This window comes from Oryctolagus cuniculus, chromosome 1 (assembly GCF_051225735.1).
Source record: "Oryctolagus cuniculus isolate XC-2025 breed Fujian yellow rabbit chromosome 1, ASM5122573v1, whole genome shotgun sequence".
In the NCBI taxonomy this organism is placed as follows: Eukaryota; Metazoa; Chordata; class Mammalia; order Lagomorpha; family Leporidae; genus Oryctolagus; species Oryctolagus cuniculus.
In genome coordinates, this window is record NC_142867.1 from 151,754,827 (window position 1) to 151,775,878 (window position 21,052).

Consider the following 21,052-nt stretch of genomic DNA (forward strand, 5'->3'; position numbering starts at 1 on the left):
GTTCCAGTCACCTCAACCAGAGCACACTATGACTAGAGAAGAGGGGATGCATGGTGGTAGAAAAGGTAGGTATGCATAGTTATATAATCAAATGTATAGTAATTATATTATAATTATATTATAATTGTTTTATGCTCAATTGTGCTACCTCCTGTTTCAGTTGCACTCCTTAATTTTAGACAACAATTTGGGTTAAGGGATCCCATCAGCTGGTAAAGTGCTATTTGTGGATGTTTCTCTGAGGAGTTTTCCAGATGAGATTGGTGTGTTTGTTGGTAGACCAAGTGGAGAGAGCCACCCTCGGAGTGAGCACCACCTCATTAACTTTGGGTCTCTGTAACCAAAAGCAAAGACGACTTCCTCTCTCCCCTGGGAGCTGGGACATGCTTCTCGCCCTGCTTCTAGATATCAGCATTGCAGCTCTCAGCCTGGCCTTTGGACTCCAGAACTGACCTCTAGTGGTCAGGTTCTCAAGCCTTCCATCCTTAACTGTGCGTTATACCTTCCGCTTCCCTGGGGGACTTGGACTGAGCCAGACTGACAGCATCTCCGGTTCTCCAGCTTTCTGAAAGCCTACTATGGGACTACTCAGTCATTGCCATCACAGGAGCCAATTCCCTAATAAACCCTCCTTTATCTACCTATCAATAGCCAGATATCCTGTGGGTTCTGTTTCCCAGGAGGACCCTAACACAAGATTAAGGGTTCAAACAAATATGCGCTTTGTAAAAAGATTTTATCATTCACTACTGTTGTCTCTTCCACAGATCCTAGCTAGGAACACAGTGATTTCTTACAACTATTAGTTAAACTAAAATTTCAGGAGTTCAGTGTTTCCTAAGCTGCTTTTAATTAAAAAGCAAAAGATTGAACAAAGGCACTCAGTGCTGGAAGATGGAACCAGAAATATCTATTAGCCTGCCAATTAAGTCAAGCTTATGAGAATTTCCCAACATTTCTGCCAATATCTCTTTGTAATTAAAGAAAATCAATACATTTATAAAGTGTTCAGAAAAGTGTTTTTCAGTGTTCCTCCCAGGGACCCTCAGACATGGTACATGATTCTTGTCCAATGATGGGAGAAATTTTTCAGTTTCCTGGTAATTAGATAGGACTTTAAATATAATTCAAATTTGAAGCCAATAACAGCTCCATCTTCTAATCAACGTATCATGGATTCTTGCTTGCTCTGAAAAAAAATTTTTAAGGCAGACTGAGTTTTGCATCATTTTTATAACAAATGACAATGTTACAATCTTAATTCTTCCTCAAATGCTTGAATATTCAGAAGTATTATGAGATATACTAACAAAATCTGGCTGGAGGTAGAAAACATCAGTTCATGAGAAATGGGATTATAATTTTTTTAAAGAAACACTTCCTTGAGTCTTGTGACCTTCCCTTGATCTCTTCATGAAAATCTTTTAATTCTATACCACCACACCCAGAGCCTTGTAATATATATGGTCTTTACCCAAATAAGGGCTAGTGAGTCTTCTATTTTACTTGATATCATGAAAAACATGATTTTAGTTGAAGCATAACTGTGACATATATTGTGCCATTTGTATAGCTGCTTTCCTATTCAGAATGATGTGTAATTGTATAGAGTTTCTATGATATTATTACAAATCCAAAGTGAGAAAGGATGAGGGAGTTAACTACAAAGTCCTCATTTCAGATACTACATATTACTAGAAACAAAGAAAGCTAAGAAAATGAAGAGAGAAGAGAAAACAAAACAGCAGACAGGTAGGTGTTTGGCCTAGTGGTTTCAGAACTATTAAGTCATCTGTATCACAGATCATGGTGCTTGTTCTGACTCCAACTTCTGATTCCAGCTTCCTGCCAGTGCAGATTCTTGGAAGCATTTAGTGAAGGCACAGGTAGCTGAGTCTCTGTCACCCCCAAAGACTTGGATTCAGTTCCTTGTTTCTAGGCCTTTAAGTAGTGACCAGTGGAAAGGAGTGTCCTCTCTCTTCCTCCCTCCCTTTAAAATTAAAAAAAAAAAAAAAAAGACTTTTAAAACAGATGTTCAATGGGAACGATAAGAAAATCATGTTTCCTGTTCTTTGATGGAATACAAAGATGGCCATGAGGGTGGCACCCACCAGGTGTGGGCTCTGAAGTCAGCCTCTGGTTTTAATGCTGGCTCTACAACCCACTAGCTGATACAGAGGGCAAATTTTAATCTTTCCCTGTCTCAGATGTCTCTCTACTGAACAGAGAATAGGAACTTCTACTTGACAGGATTGTTCTGGGAGAAAAAAGAACTAATTAAGGTAAAGGACTTAGGGCTGGGCCTGGCCAATAATGTCCAATAAATATTAGCTGCTGCTGCTATTTAAGTGCTCAATCAGTCCTTAAACAGGACTTTTAGCACTTGGTTAAGATCTTTCCAAGTGCAGTAACACCTCACCCACTTACAGGAGATACATGTTCTGCCCCTTTCTTAAAACAGACGGGTAGGACTGGTCTGCCCTCTCAAGCTCTCACTCAGTTCCCCATGCAGCTAACAGACCTGCCACACCCTTAGGCCACATAACTTGAAGGACAATATTGTCCTTTTCACATGCTTTGTGATAAAAGATAAGCTCAGAGATTAGCTATGGTGGGGTTTTTCATGAATGTCAACATGTGTAGCACAAGGCTGGAGTGAGAACAATACCCCTGAACATGGACAGTCACCTCCTCATTATATACCCAGCTGATATTGCCACTTCCCACTCAACTCCTTATTGTATGCACTCCTTAACCCAGGATTCTAAAAACCAACCCTAGCATGGCTAGATAGAAAAGGGACCAGGAGGGTTCAGTGCTGTGCATAGTGGGTGAGGTTGCCACCCACAGTGCCGGCATCCCATATGGGTGCAGGCTCAAGTCCCAGCCATGCCGCTTCCAACCCAGTTCTCTGCTGTGGCCTGGGAAAGCACAGGATGGCCCAAGTGATTGGGCCCCTGCACCCACATGGGAGACCTGGAAGAAGCTCTTGGCTTCTGGCTTCAGATCAGCCCAGCTCCAACTGTCGCAGCCATCTGGGGAGTGAACCAGCACATGATAGACATCTCTGTCTCTCCCTCTGTGACTCTGCCTCTCAAATGAATAAATTTTTTAAAGGGGGGGGGAGGGTTTCTGGAGAATCAAAATCCAAGGTTCTTGAGGGTCAGAACCATGTCCTAACCTTTTCATCTTTTTTCAAGACAAAAATGTAGCACCACACAGGTCTTTAAAAAAAAAAAAAAAAGCCTACTTAAAATGCCGAGTTAGCTAAATTTGCAACGACAGGTCTAGTGTCATTTCACCCTTATCCTCAGCATTATTTGGTATATGGGTACAAGGAAAAGATCATGAAGGAAATAGTTCTCCAGACTCAAGTTTAATTTTTTTTACTTGAAAGACAGAGTTTCCATCACTGGTTTACCCCTCAAATGCCTACAGTGCCCAAGGCTAGCTCCAGGAGCAAAGCCAGGAGCTGAATCCAGGTCTCCCACGTGGATGGCAGGGACTCAGTTCCTACAGTAATCACCCGTTGCCTCCCAGGGTCTGTATTGGCAGGAAGTAGGAGCCAGAATCAGAAAACAAACCCAGGCACTCCAGGATGGGACATGGGCATCTCAACCGCTAGGCCAAACACCTGCCCCCAGATTCCTCTCCATTTCAGAACTTGAATCATATTCCTTATGCTTCTATGTCAAAAAGAGATGATTTCCCGAAGGGCCACTGCCTCAGCACACTGTGACATTCCTCAGACATCTGCCCACAAGCATGCAGCAGCAGACGCCCACTCTAGGACATACCTCCTCTAACACACCCAGGTCTCTGTGGGCTGCTCTAACAAAATGCCACCAACTGGGTGGCTTATAGAAAACCACAAGTTCCGTTTTCACAGATCTGGAGGCACAAAGTACAAAAGTGCCATCGGATTCAGTGACTGTTGGGGGCCCACTTGCAGGTTTACAGTTGGCAACTTCTACCTAGATTCTCCTTTAACATCACTAATCCCATTCAGGAGGACTGCACCCTCAGGACCCCATCAATTCACAAAGACCCCACCTCCTAAGACCATTACCTGGGGAACAAGGCTTCAGCACACAAACTTTGAGTAGACACACTCAGTCCATAGCAGAACAAAATTACTCTGTCAAATCAAAAGGCACTTTTTGGCTTCAAGTTAAATACAAACTTTGGATGGCTGCCAAATCCTCTTTATCAATGTAACAAATAATATTTACCAATAGCTTCATTTCCTCAAATTGTTCTCCACCCTCAGGACATATTGTTTGCATCTTAATTTTTCACTAATTTCTGCATACTAGAAACTTCTCCCATGTGTTTTACCTTATTCATGCTTCTGACAAAAGTAAATAGTGCCTTAGACAGCACTGGCAACTTCCTAATACAATGGATTAGTGCATTCTGCCACAGGCAGTCTTCCCTTCTGCCCCTTAGAGATCACACAGCAATCAGATGTAATTTTGATTCTTGATATTTTAGCAATCATGCATGGGGCTTCTTGAGGCTGGTGAGACTGAAATAACTGACAACACGTTGGAACACATCCCAGTCACGGACACAGTTGCTTATAAGTAAAGAATGCTGAAAAAGGTGGCATTGTGGAAGAAGAATGAGAGAAAGAGAATCAACCTGGAATTTAAGCCTAAAGATGAGATACAGGCAATCTTCTACCCATCATGACTTGATGGTTTTATTTGCATATTTACCACACATCATTACCTGAACAGCAAGGACCAGAAGGCACTTGAGACAAGTGGAGATTAACGATGAGATCTTAAAATCCAATTAATTCCTCCAGAATGAGTGTTTGACACAGAAGATACCACTTGGGATGTTCAGATCCTAGATCAGAGTCTCTCTATTCACTTCCTTAGTCCAGCTTTCTGCTGATGTGCATTCTGGGAAGCATCAGTTAATGGTCCAATCACGTGGGTCTCTGCCAACTAGGTGAAATAACCATACGGAGTTCCAGGCTCCTAACTTTGGCCTGACACAGCCAGGTGTGTGGAGAGCAAACCACTAGATGGAAGATAGCTTTTCTTCTGTCTCTCTCCCACCTTCTCTTCCTTTTAAGTAAGTGAAATGAATTTTTATGAAAAAAATTTTTTAATTCCTTCCTCCTAAAGATGTTTTATGCGTTAGACAAGAACCCCAAATTTGGGTGGCCCCAAATTAATATTCCCAAGTGAGATCAGGTTACCCACTTAAAAGTGACAAGTAGTTGTACTAGTGAAAAAAAGAGCCTCTTTTCACTAAATTGTGAGTGGAATTCCTCTGAACTTCCTGCTTGACTGGAAGTGAACTTGAGACGCCCTCCTTGTCCTTGCAGGACTCAGTTTCAGCAAGAAATCTGTTAAGTCAGGTTAGGCGATCTCTCACGCCCTTGGTAACTGATAGTCCTGAGTGTCTTCTCAGCACTATTGCTGAAGGCAGACCAGGATAGCAAGTCATTTTAGGCAGAAACCACTTACCTTTGGTTCTCAGCTGCTCCACTTCTAATCAGCTTCCTGCCAAAGAGCCTGAAAAGGTAATGGAAGATGGCTCCAATACTTGGGCCCCTGCCACCATATAGGAGACCCAGATGGAGTTGCAGGCTCCTCCCTTCAGCCTGGCCCAGCCCCAGTTGTTGCAGCTATTTGGGGGGTGAACCAAAGGAGGGAGAGCTAACTCTGCCTTTCAAATAAATTTTAAAAATAAAAAAGTAATATTTTATTTGAAAGGCAGAGAAATAAAGAGGAAAAGACAGAGGGAGATGTCTTCTATCTGGTGATTCACTGCCCAAATGGCCCCAATGGCCAAAGCTGGGCAAGTCCAAAGTCAGGAGGTTCTTCTTGGTCTTTCATGTGGGTGAAGGGACCCAAGGATTTGCACCATATTTTGCTGCTTTCCCAGGTGTATTAGCAGGGATTGTATCAGAAGTGGAGCAGCCAGGACTCAAACCAGTGCCCATATGGGATGCCAGCACTGTAGGCAGTGGCTTAACACATTATCTCATAAGAAAAGTCAGTGAAAAACAAAAGAAATCACTTATCCTGACATTTCCATCCTGATCCTTGGGTATAAAACCCCATTTTTCCTTGTTGGGTTTGAATTCAATCTCTCTCCCCTACTGTAAGTTCTTTTGCAACAGTCCTTGTGCCTACTGCCTTTCAATAAAATCTGACATTCTGTAACAAAAATCAGGAATAATTTTTTTTCAACACTGGCTCTGGGGCAGGCATTTGTGGCTCAGTGGGTTAAGCCACTGCTTGCAATGCCAGTATCCCAGATATGAATGCTGGTTCCAGTTCCAGAGGCTCTGCTTCTGGTCTGACTTCTGGCTAATGCACCTGGGAAGCAGCAGACAATGGTCCAAGTAGTTGAATTCCTGCCCTTCCTCCAACACACACACAAACACACACACACATACACACACACTTGGGTGACCCAATTGGTGTTCCTGCCTGATTCCTGGAGAATGAATGAATGAATGAACAAATGAATAGGAGGAGGATCTCTCATTTGCTCTATTTTCCAATAAATAAACTAAAAACAACAACAACAACAACAACAACAAAATAACACCACTGTTTTAAACTAAGGGGATCTATCAGATACCAGACGATTGCATTTTTAATCCATCCTGCCTGATAACACTGGACAAATCCTCCTCTACCTGTAATTTCTGATTTCACCCTACTCATCACCTTGATGACATCCAGGACTGTTTCCATCTTCCCAATCCACAGGCATCTCAGCTCAGGTCTCCTAATCATCTGCATGCATCCCCTGTGGAGCTCAATCAAAATTTCTATCCTCAGAAGGTTAGGGTACTGGATACACTATCTGTATTTTTTTAGTAAGCTTCACTGGAAATCCCACACTGATGCCAGTTCATCTTACATATATAAAAACTGGTGGGAACAAATGTTACATGATTTGTCCCAGGCCACAGAACTAATGCTAATTAGGTACAGAGCCAACTCTGGTTCTAGCCTCCTCTGTATCTCCTGGTTGCAGTAATGAGCTTCTTACAGCATCCATGATGGGGCCTCCACTTGCCTTCTGAGGTCCTTCTTATTCAGCAGCTTGCAACCAAACCCTCTCGGGTCATGTCCCTTACTCCTCCCACCCACCCACCTGCCACGGGATGCCTTCCCCATTTCAGTCACTCAATCCTCCCTCTCTGTCTCATCTGTTGACTCCTTCACACATATCCCTCTTCTCTATGCCAGGTACATCCTCAATTCCTCTGCTTTCTGCTCAACTCCCACTTTTTTCTTCTATGACCGCCCTATTCCTCTCCCTCTTCTGAGTACATTTCAGTTCTCACTATGTATTTAGCCATACACTATGCATTACACAAGGGAACTTCAAAAAGTGCATACAAATAGAATGAAAAGGTAAGTTTACTTTAGTGCCTCCCAAATTTGTGATCATATGCATCCCAATATAGATCCTCATGATTGGGTAGGTCAGAGATTAGCCTTGTGATAGTATATTGATCAGGTAGGCTATGTTACAGGAAGAAAAATTCCAGCAGTAACAAAGTTACTCCTTATCCACCCTATCTGCTTCCAAGGGTCAGACGGAGGTTCTGAATCCAGGTGTTTTGGCTCCTGCTGATAGAACCACCATTTGATATTGCCCCTCTCAGTGATAAACAAAATAAGAACTCCAGGGAGGTTTCAGATTGGCAACCAAACTCTCCATTGTAAAAATGACACATCACTTCCACTCACATCTAACTAGATAATAGTTACATGACCACAAGTCTGACACAAGGAGATATTAACCTGTTTTATACCTGAGGGCAAAGAATTTCAAGTAAGTGATAAGCAGCATTCCTGACCACACTATAAATGCAGCAGCACCCTGTTTCTTGAGCATTCTTGACTTGCCCTTGGAGTACAGGGCCAGCCACTGGTCATCACTTCCCTGATGTTTTGCTCTGAGCCTAGACAGGATGTTCAAGGTCCAGCAGAGCCTCCACTCAAAGCCTTTGCACAAAGGAGAGGCTCACTTTGCTGGTTATATTTGAGGGTTCCTAGAAAAGTATAAGAAAACTGAAAAATTCTTCAGAATTATGGCCAACAAGTCCCTTTATATCTTAGCCATCAACAGCACTCAGTAAAAATGATGCTCTCCCTACTAGTTTAAGACACCCCATTACACTTGGAGCAATGCAAACAATAACACATGAGAATAAGTCACTGGGGTAAAATTTTATCAAGACAGGTGTAATTTGTTTGGGGTGGGGAGCAAAATGAGAGATGCATAATTCACTGTGCAAAAACCATGTCTATTTCATTTTGTGTAGCACTTGCATATTATTGCTTTAAACTTCTAACAACTTTAATAATATCCTTGAACCTATTCTTCTCCAACAGGCATATCATAAAAGCCACCTTCAAAATGATGCTGTGAAACCACCCTTATTTCTCAGTGTTATTTCCAACAAGTATCTGTATACCACTTGTAATGTATAAAAAGCACTCCTTTGATTTGTCTTTCCAGTATCACAGTGAAATAAATCATAACCAAGGAACAATAAGGCATCTTCGGACCCTGTCATTAGGCTGACCATTCAGCCCATCTTTGTAAACATCTCTGCATCTATCTTCAAAAACCAGCAAATTCAGTGACTGTGTTGGGTGCAGGATGCCTGCATCCCATATTAGAGTGCCTAAGTTCAAGTCTCTACTTTCAATTCCAGCTTCTCACTAATGTGCACCCTGGGAAGCATTGGTGATTGCTCCCTTAATTGGATCTCTGCCACCCACGTTGGATATGCAGATTGAGTTCCTGTCTCCTGGAAAGGAGTGTGATGGAGCCCTGGCTATTGTGGGCATTTGGGTAGTGAACCAGCAGATGAAGATCTCTGTATACATTTTAAATAAAAAATATAAATTAAAAATATTTTTATTCTGTAACATTCAATATGGATTATAGAACTGTATCATTCTAAGATAATGACTTCCCTTACTCCCTCCTGCTCTCCTTCATTCTCCCTTTTAGTTTCTTACATAACACATTTTTTTATTTATATTAAAATAAAAAGGCTTAATACTTCACTGAATAAGAAGCCCAACAAGTAAAAAGAAGATCCCAGCTTAGTGGGACTATAAACAGCTATGAACCATAATCGAATGGAAAAATGACTATTTCACCCATATACATTAATGGATCAAGAAAATGTGGTATATTTACACTATTCAGCTATGAATATTTATACTACTCAGCTATGAAAAACAATGAAATTCTGCCATTTGCAGCAAAATGGACACAACTGGAGTTGTGGAGTGAAATAAGCTGGACACAGCCAAGTACCACATGTTCTCCATTGCGTGTGGGACCTAAGTTGTTTTTTTTTTTTTAAAGAAATGCCTGTTTGTATCAGTATTGCTGCAAATATAGTTTTGTAAAACTTTTTTTATACCTTTGTTACGCTAATGATTAATAATGTTACACTACTGTACTTCTAATGACCTGTGTTTACTTTAAAATATATTTTTTAAAATCAGTAAACTCTAGAACACACTCAACAAAATTATCAGGCTCTTCCTTTTTCTGCAGTATTTAAAATATTCACCCACTCTTTTCCATATGCACTGACTTCTCCCTCCATAGTCCCCTGATGTGGGGCAGAAAATATCTTAAGCAGAGCTCAATTCATCAGAGCACAATGAGTGATTTTTTAAAACCAGAGATAAACATAGCCTCACAAGTAAGCTGGGACTTTCATAAATTGTTACCTGCTGAAAGCACAGAATGAGGCCTATCATGAAAGCAGGAAGGTAACAGTTCTACTTAATAAAGTTTATTGACCAATTGTACACACATATTAAGAATTATGCAGTAGGAATGCCTTACATATTTCTAACCAGCCACTATGTTGGAAACTGAGAGTGTATACCCAGCAAGGCAAGCTAAAGTATTCACAGTGAACAAAAAGATGCTTTGATGACTGTCTTAAAAAGCCCAATTCGTTTGGTCACTCTCAGAGTATGCCTCACACAGGCAAGATATCTACAGTTCCCAAAGTTTGGCTTACAACAAACGTTACCATCACATAAGCCAAAAATATTCTATGGATTCTTTTGAAATTAGAAGCCAGATGTGTATTCTACTATGACCCAAGATATAAAAACAATAGGACAAAACGTAGATGACTCCTTTCCAGATGTGAAAACCTCCACGTCTAATATCATGCAAAGATGCTTTTCAGAATCACTCATGCAACAACAATACCAAGCAGATGAAAATCCCCAAGCCCACAGAACATTCTGGGATCATTCTGAGACTTTGAAGGACTTGCTATTCCATTCACATGGCCCCATTCTGCCATGAAACAGAAGCACACGAGGCATCCAGAAAGCTTCAGCTGCTGATATCTCAAACCAATGCAGCAGTCCCAGAAGATTCTAGATGCTGATACAGACAGAGCAGTTTTTAAGCTCAATGATTTGGAACCGTCATGACATGAAGGGCCCCAGGAGGAAGTGTAGCAGGGAGAAGGTGGAGAAGAAAGGGAGACAGTGAGACATTTGAGTGTCCCCTGGCACAAAAAGTTGATGCCCAATTAGATTTAGAAAAAGTGACAAAGAGTTGATGCCCAATTAGGTTTAGAAAAAGCTCTTCTCTGTAAACCTCAATTACCTGTGATGCCTTATGACATTCAGCATTTACAAAGTATAATTACACAATAGTGTCTGACATTTAACGTCTATGGATAATTTAAAAGACTTCTACTTCAAAAAGGCTGCTCATGAGCAACAGTAATCACTTCAATTAGCTTGGCACCATTACAATGTAACAAGACCATTTGACTGCCTATTAGAACCAGCCAAGCTCTTCAAGTGTGTTAATTTAGCAGTCATTGCTAATTTCTGGGCTTTGCTACATTTGCATAGGAAAACATAGCCCTTTAAGCAAGAGAGGAAGTTTCATTACTGAACTAGCTTCCTATTCTTAGAAAGGCTTTTTATATTTTAACATTAAAAAATCAGAAACATATTCAAAATGTGGGCATCTCTAAATACTATGAGGTAAGACTTACCAAATTTAAGATAGACACGGCTTTACTCAGGTTCACATTGTGTGTGTGTGTGCATACATGTACACAGGTATACACATATAAGTAAACAGTACATACACATGTATAAGATGTAATACACAGCATGTAACATATTGGATAGCATGGTATTTGGTAGATGTGATATCCAATCATATATATATGTATATATATGTATTTATATATATAAATATATGTATTTATACATATTTATGGTATATATAAATACATATATATATATATAAAATACCCAACATGTAAGATCCACACTGTAATATATTTAAAGTCAACTAGACAGAATTTTCATTAGAAGAAAAGCAAACCTGCATAGCAGGTAAAGCCACCACCTGCTACACCAGCATCCCATGTTGGTGAGAGTTCCAGCCCCAACTGCTCCACTTCCAACACAGCTGCCTACAAATATGCCTGGAAAAGGAGGAGATTGTTTAAGTTCTTGGGCCCCAACACCCACATGGGAAGCGCCTGGTTTCAGCCTGGATCAGCTCTGGCCAGTGCAGCCACTAATCTCTCCCTCTCTGTGTAACTCTGATTGTCAAAGAAAGAAATCTTAAAAAAATAAAGACTTCAGCCTTTAAAAAAATTTAAAAAGACCTCAATGGCTACTAGAACTGGAACCATGGATGTAGATTCCTTGATTTTATTAGTTGTTATTAATAGCACCCTGCATAAGTGAATTGTTTTTTTTTTTTTAAATTGTATTCTTATACATGGATATAATGTGTCTCTCACCACAAAGAGTGTTTTCCAGAAGAAACATAGCCACTGCATTGTGATACAATGTGATGTCTGGGCACACACCCCCCTAGAGATTTCAGTTTAAACTTCAATAAAAATGCACCAAGCATTTAGGGAACTGGGCACTACTAAGTATTAGAAGCTTCCAAGAAAAAAATCTCTTATAATAACTATTGAAACAGTCTGGACTTCCAATTCTGTGCTCTTTTGCTAGGATGCAGTATTTCTGTTCCTATCAGGAGTACTCCTGACGATAACCTCTTCCATCTAAATTTACCTATCTCAATGTAGCTATCTAGGAAGATACATTACATTTCTTCTGTTGAAAAAGGCTTCAAACATGCCACTTTTTAAAATGGGATTTAATCCACATAGCATAAAATTTACAACAAAATATAGAACTCTGTGGTTCTTAAAATATCCACCAAGTTGTGTAACAATCACTACTATCTAATTCCAGAATTCTCTTCTCACTTAGGAAAGAAACTAATCAGCAATCACTCCCATTACCCTCTCCCCCTGACAACCAGCAACCTTTCTTTCTCTGTGGATCTTTCCGTTCTGCACATTTCATATAAATGAAGTCATAAAGCAGGCGACCTTTTCTATCTTGCTTCTATCATGCAGCATAATGCTTTCAGGATTCATCTTTGTTACATGCTCTATCCCTTCACTTTATGGCTGAATATTCCATGGCATGGCTACACTGCACTTTGTTTACCCATTGATCAGCTCATTTTTCAGCAGTTAAATAATTCTGCTATTAAGATTTGTATGGGGGCTGGCACTATGACATAGCAGGTGAAATTGCCATCTGCAGTGATGGCATCCCATATGGGCACTGGTTCAAGCCCCAGCTGCTGCACTTCCAGTCGAGCTCCCTGCTGTGGCCTGGGAAAGCAGTGGAAGATGCCCCAAGTCCTTGGCCCCTGCACCCATATCAGAGACCCAGAGGAAATTCCTGGCTCCTGGCTTTGGATAGGCACAGCTCCAGAAGTTGCAGCCATCTGGTGAGTGGATGGAAGATCTCTCTCTTCCTCTGCCTCTCTCACTCTGCCTTTCAAGTAAATAAAAAAATCTTTAAAAAAATTTGTGTAAACATATGCTTTCATTTTTCTTGGCTATTACCTTGGAGTGTAATCACTGGGTACTACAGTAACTTCATTTTTAAGCATTTGAGGAACTGCCAACATGTTTTCCATGAGCAACATTTCACATTCTTACCAATAATGTATGAGGGTTCCAAATTCTCCAGAATCTTGCCCACACTCTTTACTGTCTACTTTTTTTCAATTGTGGTAAGCTAGTGTGTATCAAGACATAACTCTTGATTTTGATTTGCATTTCCTTATTGCATCATGTTTTGAGCCTTTTTTTTTACATCTATTGGGCATTTTTATATTTTCTTTAAAGAAGTCTTTATTCAAATTTTTTGCCCATTATCACTTGGGTTTTCTTAATACAACTATTGTTTTTAGGTAAAATAGCCTATAAGTAACAATTTTTTTACAGATTTATTTGAAAGTCAGAGTTATACAGAGAGAAGGAGAAGCAGAGAGAGGGGTCCTTCATCTGCTGGTTCACTCCCCAGTTGGCCGCTACGGCCGGAGCTGCACCGATACAAAGCCAGGAGCTTCCTCTGGGTCTTCCATGTAGGTTCAGTGGCCCAAGGACTTGGGCCATCCTTCACTGTCTTCCCAGGAAACAGAAGAGAGCTGGATTGGAAGTGGAGCAGCTGAGACACGAACCAGCGCCCATATTGGATGCCGGCACTGCAGGCTGTGGCTCCACCTGCTACACCACAGCGCCAGCCCCTATGAAACTATTTTTAATTGGAAGGATTCTTTAAATAATCTTGAAACTAAATCTTCACAAGATACATGATTTGCAAATATTTTCTTCTGTTGGTTCTTTTTTTTCATATTTTAGTAGCATTCTTTAAAGCACCAAAGTTTTAAGTTTTTATGAAATCCATTTTATCTGTTTTTTTCATGGGTTGCTTCTGCTTTAGGGGTCATATATAAGAAACTATTGCCCTTTTACAAGGTCATGATTTCTTATACCTATGCATTCTCCTAAAACTGTTATAGTTTTAGTTTTTAGGATTAGAGCTTTGACCATGCTAATTTTTAGATAGAGTGTGAGGTAGAGATCTAACCTCATTCTTTTATATATGTACATCCAGTGTCCCAGCATCCTAGGTTGATAAAACTATTTTCATTGAGTTATCTTGGCACCCTTATAGAAAATCAATTGTCCATGATGCATGGGTTTGTATCTGGGTACTCAGTTTTATTTCATTAATCTACCTGGCTATCTTCATTCCATTACCACCTAGTCTTGATTACTATAGCTTTGTAGTAATTTTTGGAATTGAATGTAGCATGAGCCCTCTAATCATCTCCAAGATTGTTTCGGCTATTTAAGCCCCTTGAATATGCAAGTGAACATTAAGATCAGTCTGTCAATCTGAAAAACAAAGCAAGCAAGCTAGAATTTTAAAAGGAATTCTGTTGAATCTGTAGATCAATATGGGATGTGGGCATCCCACTTGGCAACTCAACCAAACATATCCCCCTTCTTCATTTTTTAATGGAAGTTTTATTGGACATAGAATTGTTGGTTGGCAGCCTTTTTCTTTCCTCACCTACAGTGAGTCTTTCCACTGCCTCTGATCTCCATAGTTTCTGATGAGAAATTATCTTGCTCTATGAAAGATCACATACAGTTCAATATAATATGAATTGATCCTTTTTGTTGCTTTCAAGTTTTTCATTTGTCTTGGCTACCCGAGGTTTGATTATATTATTTCTAGGCATGTATCTTTTTTAGTTGATAAGGTTAATGGTATCAAAAACTGAGGATTTGTTTATTTTTCTTCATTCTTTTTCCTATATGTTTTTCATTGGAAAGCCTTAGTTAACATATTTTCAGTTTTTCCGATTCTTTCTTCTATCCAACCAAATCCATATTTTTTTAAGATTTTACTTATTTGAGAGGTACAGTTACAGAGAAAGGAAGAGGCAGAGAGAAATGCCTTCCATCCACGGCTTCACTACCCAAATGGCCCCAACAGCCAGAGCTGGACCAATCCAAATCCAGGAGCCTCTTCCTGGTCTCCCATGCAGGGGCAGGGGCCCACACACTTGGGCCATCTTCCATGGCTTTCCCAGGCCATAGCAGTGAGCTGGATCAGCAGAGTAACAGCTGGGACATGAACCAGCACCCATATGGGATGCTGGCACTACAGGAGGAGGATTAGCTTACTACCTCAGTGCACTGACCTTCCAAATCTATCTTTTAAAGAAAAGAAAGAAAGAAAGAAAAGACTTATTTATTTGAAAGGCAGAGTTACTGAGAGGTAGAGGCAGAGGCAGAGGCAGAGAGAGGTCTTCCAGCTGCCAGTTCATTCCCCAGGTGGCCCCAATGGCCAGAGTTGCACCAATCCTAAGTGCCAGGAGCTTCTTCCGGGTCTCCCATGCAGGTTCAGAGGCGCAAGGATTTGGGCCATGTTCTACTGCTTTCCCAGGCCATAGCAGAGAGCTGGATCAGAAGTGGAGCAGCCAGAATTTGAACCAGTGCCCATATGGGATGCCAGCACTGCAGGCAGCAGCTTTACCCACTACACCACAGCAACGGCCCCCAAACTACTTTTAAACTGAGATTTTTTTTTTTTTTTTTACTTTCCAACTCCAGATTATCTATTACTTATATATAATTACCTCTTTCTGTAATTTACTATCTAGTGAGACAATTCTCATACCCTGAATGTATTTCAACTAGCTAAATTCATGTATTTGTTTAATAAGACCAACATCAGGGCATTTCCATTGATTACATTATATATCAAAAGACCATATTCATTTAAGTGATTCGAAATTCTTTCCTGAAAACTAGATATTTTAAATTCTGTAATGTGGCAATTCTGGATAGCAGGTTTAACATTCTCTCCTGGGTTTCTTGTTTGCTGTTGTTTAGTGAGTTTTATGAATTAATTCCCATTAAATCTGTTTTCCTTTGAAATCTTTGCTCATCAAAGCAAAATATCAAATTCTTCAACTTTATTCAAATATCTTCTCAAGTCAGTTACATTTTTGATCAGTTAATGACCAGACTGATATTTTCATAAACACCTGGAACAGGAAGTCATGGATGAGGTTCTGTGTGTGTACCAGAGGAAAGCCTTCTTCTCTTAGCCAATAGACAACGCCACACCAGCCTTCATTTCCTGCTTACACAGAGCTTCAGGGTCAGATAGAGTTCAGGGATTTCTGTCTTTATTGATCATGTGCAGTCCTCAGCATTACACAACCTCCACCTGAATGTGTTCTTGTAGATTCCCAAAGATAGGTGTCAGAGATGGTCAAAGCCCCTCTGGACACCTCCCTTCTTGCACTTTTCCTTTTAAGCCTTGGTTAGCCTGTTATTTGCCCCAGCTATCATCTCTACCTCAAGCAGACTCAAGGCTGCATTACTTCCTGTAAATGTCTTTTTGACAAATGCTCTTTGACAAAAGCTTTCCTTATGTGATAAGCTCTAAGTGAGTTCAAATGTTTCTCAAGAAGGGTGTTCCAGGGAACCCCTAAGCCAAATAATCTCTAAGAATGAGGTTTACAGGAACTCAAGTCCCATTTGTTTTCCACTGATGGCCATCAGGCTGCTGGTTTTCATTAAGATTGTGGGCTACTGGCTTCCAACACTAGCATAGAGAGGGAATGGGAAACAAGGCAAGTTAAAACACCACCAAAATCACCATTGTGCTGGGATTCAGCCAATTGTCTTGAATATATGCTCCCTGGATTACAACAAGTTCTTTAGTTACTTTCCATTGTAACTAAAAGCTGGCATTTATTTACCCAATTTTTCCATTGTTTTTATTGAAAAGAGAGTTTTTGGAAGTTCTTACAATATCATTGTCACTGAAAATCACTCCAAATAATTCCCTTTTCTAACAAAATATCAAATTCTTCAACCTTATTCAAATCTCTCAAATTATATTCTGGTCCAGCTTACTTTTACCTCCTCACCTTCCTTGAATAACATGAACTCTACCCGCAATTAAGTTAGTTTCCTTTCTGTTGCCTGCAGATATGGTGCTCATCCCTACATGTCATTCTTTCAATAATGTTCTTCTCGTTTGGGCTATCCGTTCCATCCCCTCTGCCTATCAAAATACCACACACTGAGTCCCGCTTGTATCCTCTCTCATTTTCCCCAAACAATCCTACCCATAAAAATTTCTTCTTTCTCTCCTCTGATGACACCTAGAGTCTCTTACATTGGTTCTAACAGTTGACTTTGTGTTGTCTCATACTTCTTTTTTCATGAGTCACATGTCTAAAAAAGACTAAGCTATTTGGGAATTAGTCCTTCTTTAAATTATGATTACCCCACAGCAAACGTTCAATAAACTTTAACTGAATCCAATCAGACAGAACTAAGCCTAACCCATTGGGAAAGTTTCCTAGTCCCTCCACACTCTCAGTGTTTCAAATGTACTCCACCATTACTTGAGTCTACCTTCATCTGGGCACTATTTAAATGTGTTGGCATCCCTTCTCTGCAATAGCAGTTTTAAAAAAGATACTAAATATGATTCCTCTGAATGGCTGTTTTATTTTTTTAAATAGTTGTTTTGCTTATTTGAAATGCAGAGTAGCAGAAGGAAGGAAAGATAAATTTGTTCCATCCACTGGTTCACTTCCCAAATGGCTGCAGTGCCTATGGTGGGCCCAGGCTAAAGCCAGGTACCTGGAACTCCATGCAGGTCTCCTACCTGGGTGTCTGGGACCCAAGTAACTGGGCCATCCTCCACTGCCTTCCCAGGCACATTAGCAGGGAGCTGCTTCAGAAGCAGAGCAGCCAGAACTTGAGCTGATGCTCTGATAAGGGATGCCAGAGTTGAAGCAGAGGGTAAGACCTTGAAAAATATAAATAAGAATCAATTTTCCTCAATTTTCTAAGCAGAAAAAATCTGGGAAATGGATGAGCATTTTCTTTAGGTTGATTTAACCTGGCACATAGTTTATTTAAGCTAGTTGATTTCTGTCTTTTATTTTCACGATATGTATTATTCTGGAATTTATTAATGATAAATTCAAGTCGATTCTGTCTCCTCTATTCTAACAAAGTATTGTGTGTGTATATGTGTATTTAATGCTTTGTTTAGCACCTAGTACATAGGTCTTAAATGAGATAATGAATAATGAATATCAACATTATTAATAACAACGAGAAACAATTCTAATCGCTGAAACCATCCAAGTCCATCATATTCAAGTCTTAAGAAGAGTTTGACATGGAAAAGAGAACAATTATTATAAGGCACTAATAGTGTGAACTATGGCATAATTTGCAATAACTAATATATGTATTAAACTACAGTCATTATTATAAGTACATGGCACAAATAAATCTCGGATGTCAGCACACCAAGAAAATGGGTTCTCATGGTCAATAAAAGAAAAAGTAAGGGCAGGCATTTGCTATAGCAGTTAAGATGCTACTTGATATGCTCACATCCCATATAAAAGACTGCCTGAGTTCAAGTCTCAGCTCCACTCCTGATCCCAGCTTCCTGCTGGAAACACATCTTGGAAACCAAAAGATGATATAGTTCAAGTGGCTGAGTCCCTGCCACTCATATGGAAGATCTAGATTGAATTCTCAGCTCCTCGCTTTGGCCTATACCAGCTCCAGCTATTGCATGCATTTGGAAAATGAGAAAAAGCAGGTGTGAGATCTCTATCTTTCTGTATCTCTGTCTCTTGGGAAACAGAAAGAAATAAAAAACAATGAACATTAGGGCTGCCATATGTCCATACTCTCATGAAACACAGAAGTGCTCTTTAATAAATGTAATCAAGTTGTTCCTAAGAGGTAGCAAGGCAATTCTCTCAAGTTCAATTTTATTAGACTTTCAAAGCATGAAGTGGTTCAATTGAAATATGGACATCAGTGGTCTTCATTCTTTAAGGCTGTATATTTCCAGTTGAGTAAAGGTTCAGAAAGTCTTATTTTTGCCCTGATTGTCAAATAATTCACAAGAGTATGTTTTCCTGGATAAAAGCACCAAGACTTCCTGTATTTTGTCCTGTAGTAACTTCTATCAGGATGCCTTGGATCCCGTGGCTTCATGTGCAACCATTCACCTAGAATCTGGCACCAGATATGCTGGCATCCATACTCCTGTCTCAGAACCTTTGTACTAGGTGTCCCCTTAGCCTGGAAGACTCCTCTGACTTTCTACAAGGAGTGCTCATTCCCTGCTTTGGGTCTCTGTCTAAAGTCCCTCTATCAGGCCGGCGCCGCGGCTCACTAGGCTAATCCTCCACCTAGCGGTGCTGGCACACCGGGTTCTAGTCCCTGTCGGGGCACCGGATTCTGCCCCGGTTGCCCCTCTTCCAGGCCAGCTTTCTACTGTGGCCAGGGAGTGCAGTGGAAGATGGCCCAAGTACTTGGGCCCTGCACCCCATGGGAGACCAGGATAAGTACCTGGCTCCTGGCTTCGGATCAGTGCGGTGCGCCGGCCGTGGCACGCCGGCCACGGCACGCCAGCTGTGGCAGCCATTGGAGGGTGAACCAACGGCAAAAGGAACACCTTTCTCTCTGTCTCTCTCTCTCACTATCCATCTGCCTGTCAAAAAATAAATAAATAAATATAAATATAAATAAAGTCCCTCTATCAGTAAGTCCTCTCCTCGATATCTATTTAAAATAGCAACCATTCTGCCTCAGCACGTATTATCTCACCTCCCTGACACACTGTTTTTCTTTTAGTGGCCATAATTGAATGAACCACAATACATTTTAACTAGGCTTCTCTTGTTTGTATGAGGTGTATGCTATACAAGATTGGGGACTGTCCACTATATGCTACCTGCAAGAAACTCACTTCACAAAGATACACACATCTGAAAGTGAAGAGTTTGGAAAAAATACACTAAGCAAATGAAAAGCAAAAGCAAGCAAGTGTAGCTATCATGATATACAGCAGACTTTAAATCAAAAACTGTAATAAGAGATAAATAAGGTCATTATATTTTGATAAAAGGTTCTATTCAGCAAGAAGATGTATCAAGGCCCGCGGCTCACTAGGCTAATCCTCCACCTGCAGCTCTGGTACTCTGGGTTCTAGTCCAGGTTGGGGCGCCGGATTCTGTCCCGGTTGCCCCTCTTCCAGTCTGGCTCTCTGCTGTGGCCTGGGAGGGCAGTGGAGGATGGCCCAGGTGCTTGGGCCCTGCACCCGCATGGGAGACCAGAAAGAAGCACCTGGCTCCTGGCTATGGATCGGCACAGCGCTGGCCATGGTGGCCATCTGGGGAGTGAACCAACGGAAGGAAGACCTTTCTCTGTCTCTCTCTCTCTCTCTCACTGTCTATAACTCTACCTGTCAAATAAAAATAAATAAATAAAAAAGACAATTGTCTCAAATTAAAGATTGAATAATGCATCTTGAAGACTTAAAGGAACAAAGAAATCAAACAAAATCAGCAAGAGACAAGAAATGTGTCAGAGCAGAAACAAATGAAATTGAAACAAAAAATACAAAATATCAACAGAACAAAATGACGGTTTTTGAAAGAGAAAAGAGGTTAATGTCATAAGTGTATCAGCAACTTTAAAAACAAAATAAACAACCAATCCAGTTGAGAAATGGGCAGAAAAATTCAGACAATTCTAAAGAGAAGAAATATAAATGGCCTATGATATATGAAAAAATGTTCACTATTACTAGCCATCAGGGAAATGAAAATCCAAACCACAGTGAGATATCACATCACCCTGTCAGGATGGCTAAAATCCAAAACACAAAGAATAACAAATGCTGGTGGGGATATAGAAACAGGAGAACACTTACAAACTGTTGGTGGGAATGTGAATCCGTGCAGCCACTGTGGAAAACAGTGCGGAATGTATTAAAAACTAGAAACAGCACCTTAGTCCACGCCCCCCGCCCCAGCGCCAACCCCAAAGCACAATATCCTGGTCACTTGGCAAGCAGCTGCGGCCGGGGGTGGGGGGAGGGCCGGGGGTTCCAGCCAGACCCTCGGAAGACAGTGGGCGTGCCCAGGTGTGCCCCTCCTTCCAGGCCTGAGCAGGGGGGACCGGCTCCCTGGAACGGGGGGGGGGGGGGGATCTCCTCCCTCCCCGCCTATTCCCAAGGTAGGGGCGCTCGGCTGCCCCGCCTCCTTGGAGCCCCTGCAGCGCCCAGCCGGGTGGCAGAGC

The 21,052-nt window shown here is 40.9% G+C and overlaps 1 long non-coding RNA gene across 6 annotated transcripts in view; it reads right to left on the bottom strand.

Moving 5' to 3' along the window:
* LOC149128700 (uncharacterized) overlaps positions 1 to 21,052 on the bottom strand; it is a 306,251-nt gene that overhangs the window by 156,821 nt on the left and 128,378 nt on the right. Inside the window, exon 3 of one of the 6 annotated variants that reach the window (XR_016236625.1) lies at positions 5,484 to 5,534. The exons of the other annotated variants lie outside the window; for them this stretch is intronic. This is a non-coding gene — a long non-coding RNA (uncharacterized LOC149128700). Of the gene's footprint in view, positions 1 to 5,483; positions 5,535 to 21,052 lie in introns of those variants that run through there. 6 annotated transcript variants of the gene reach the window in all.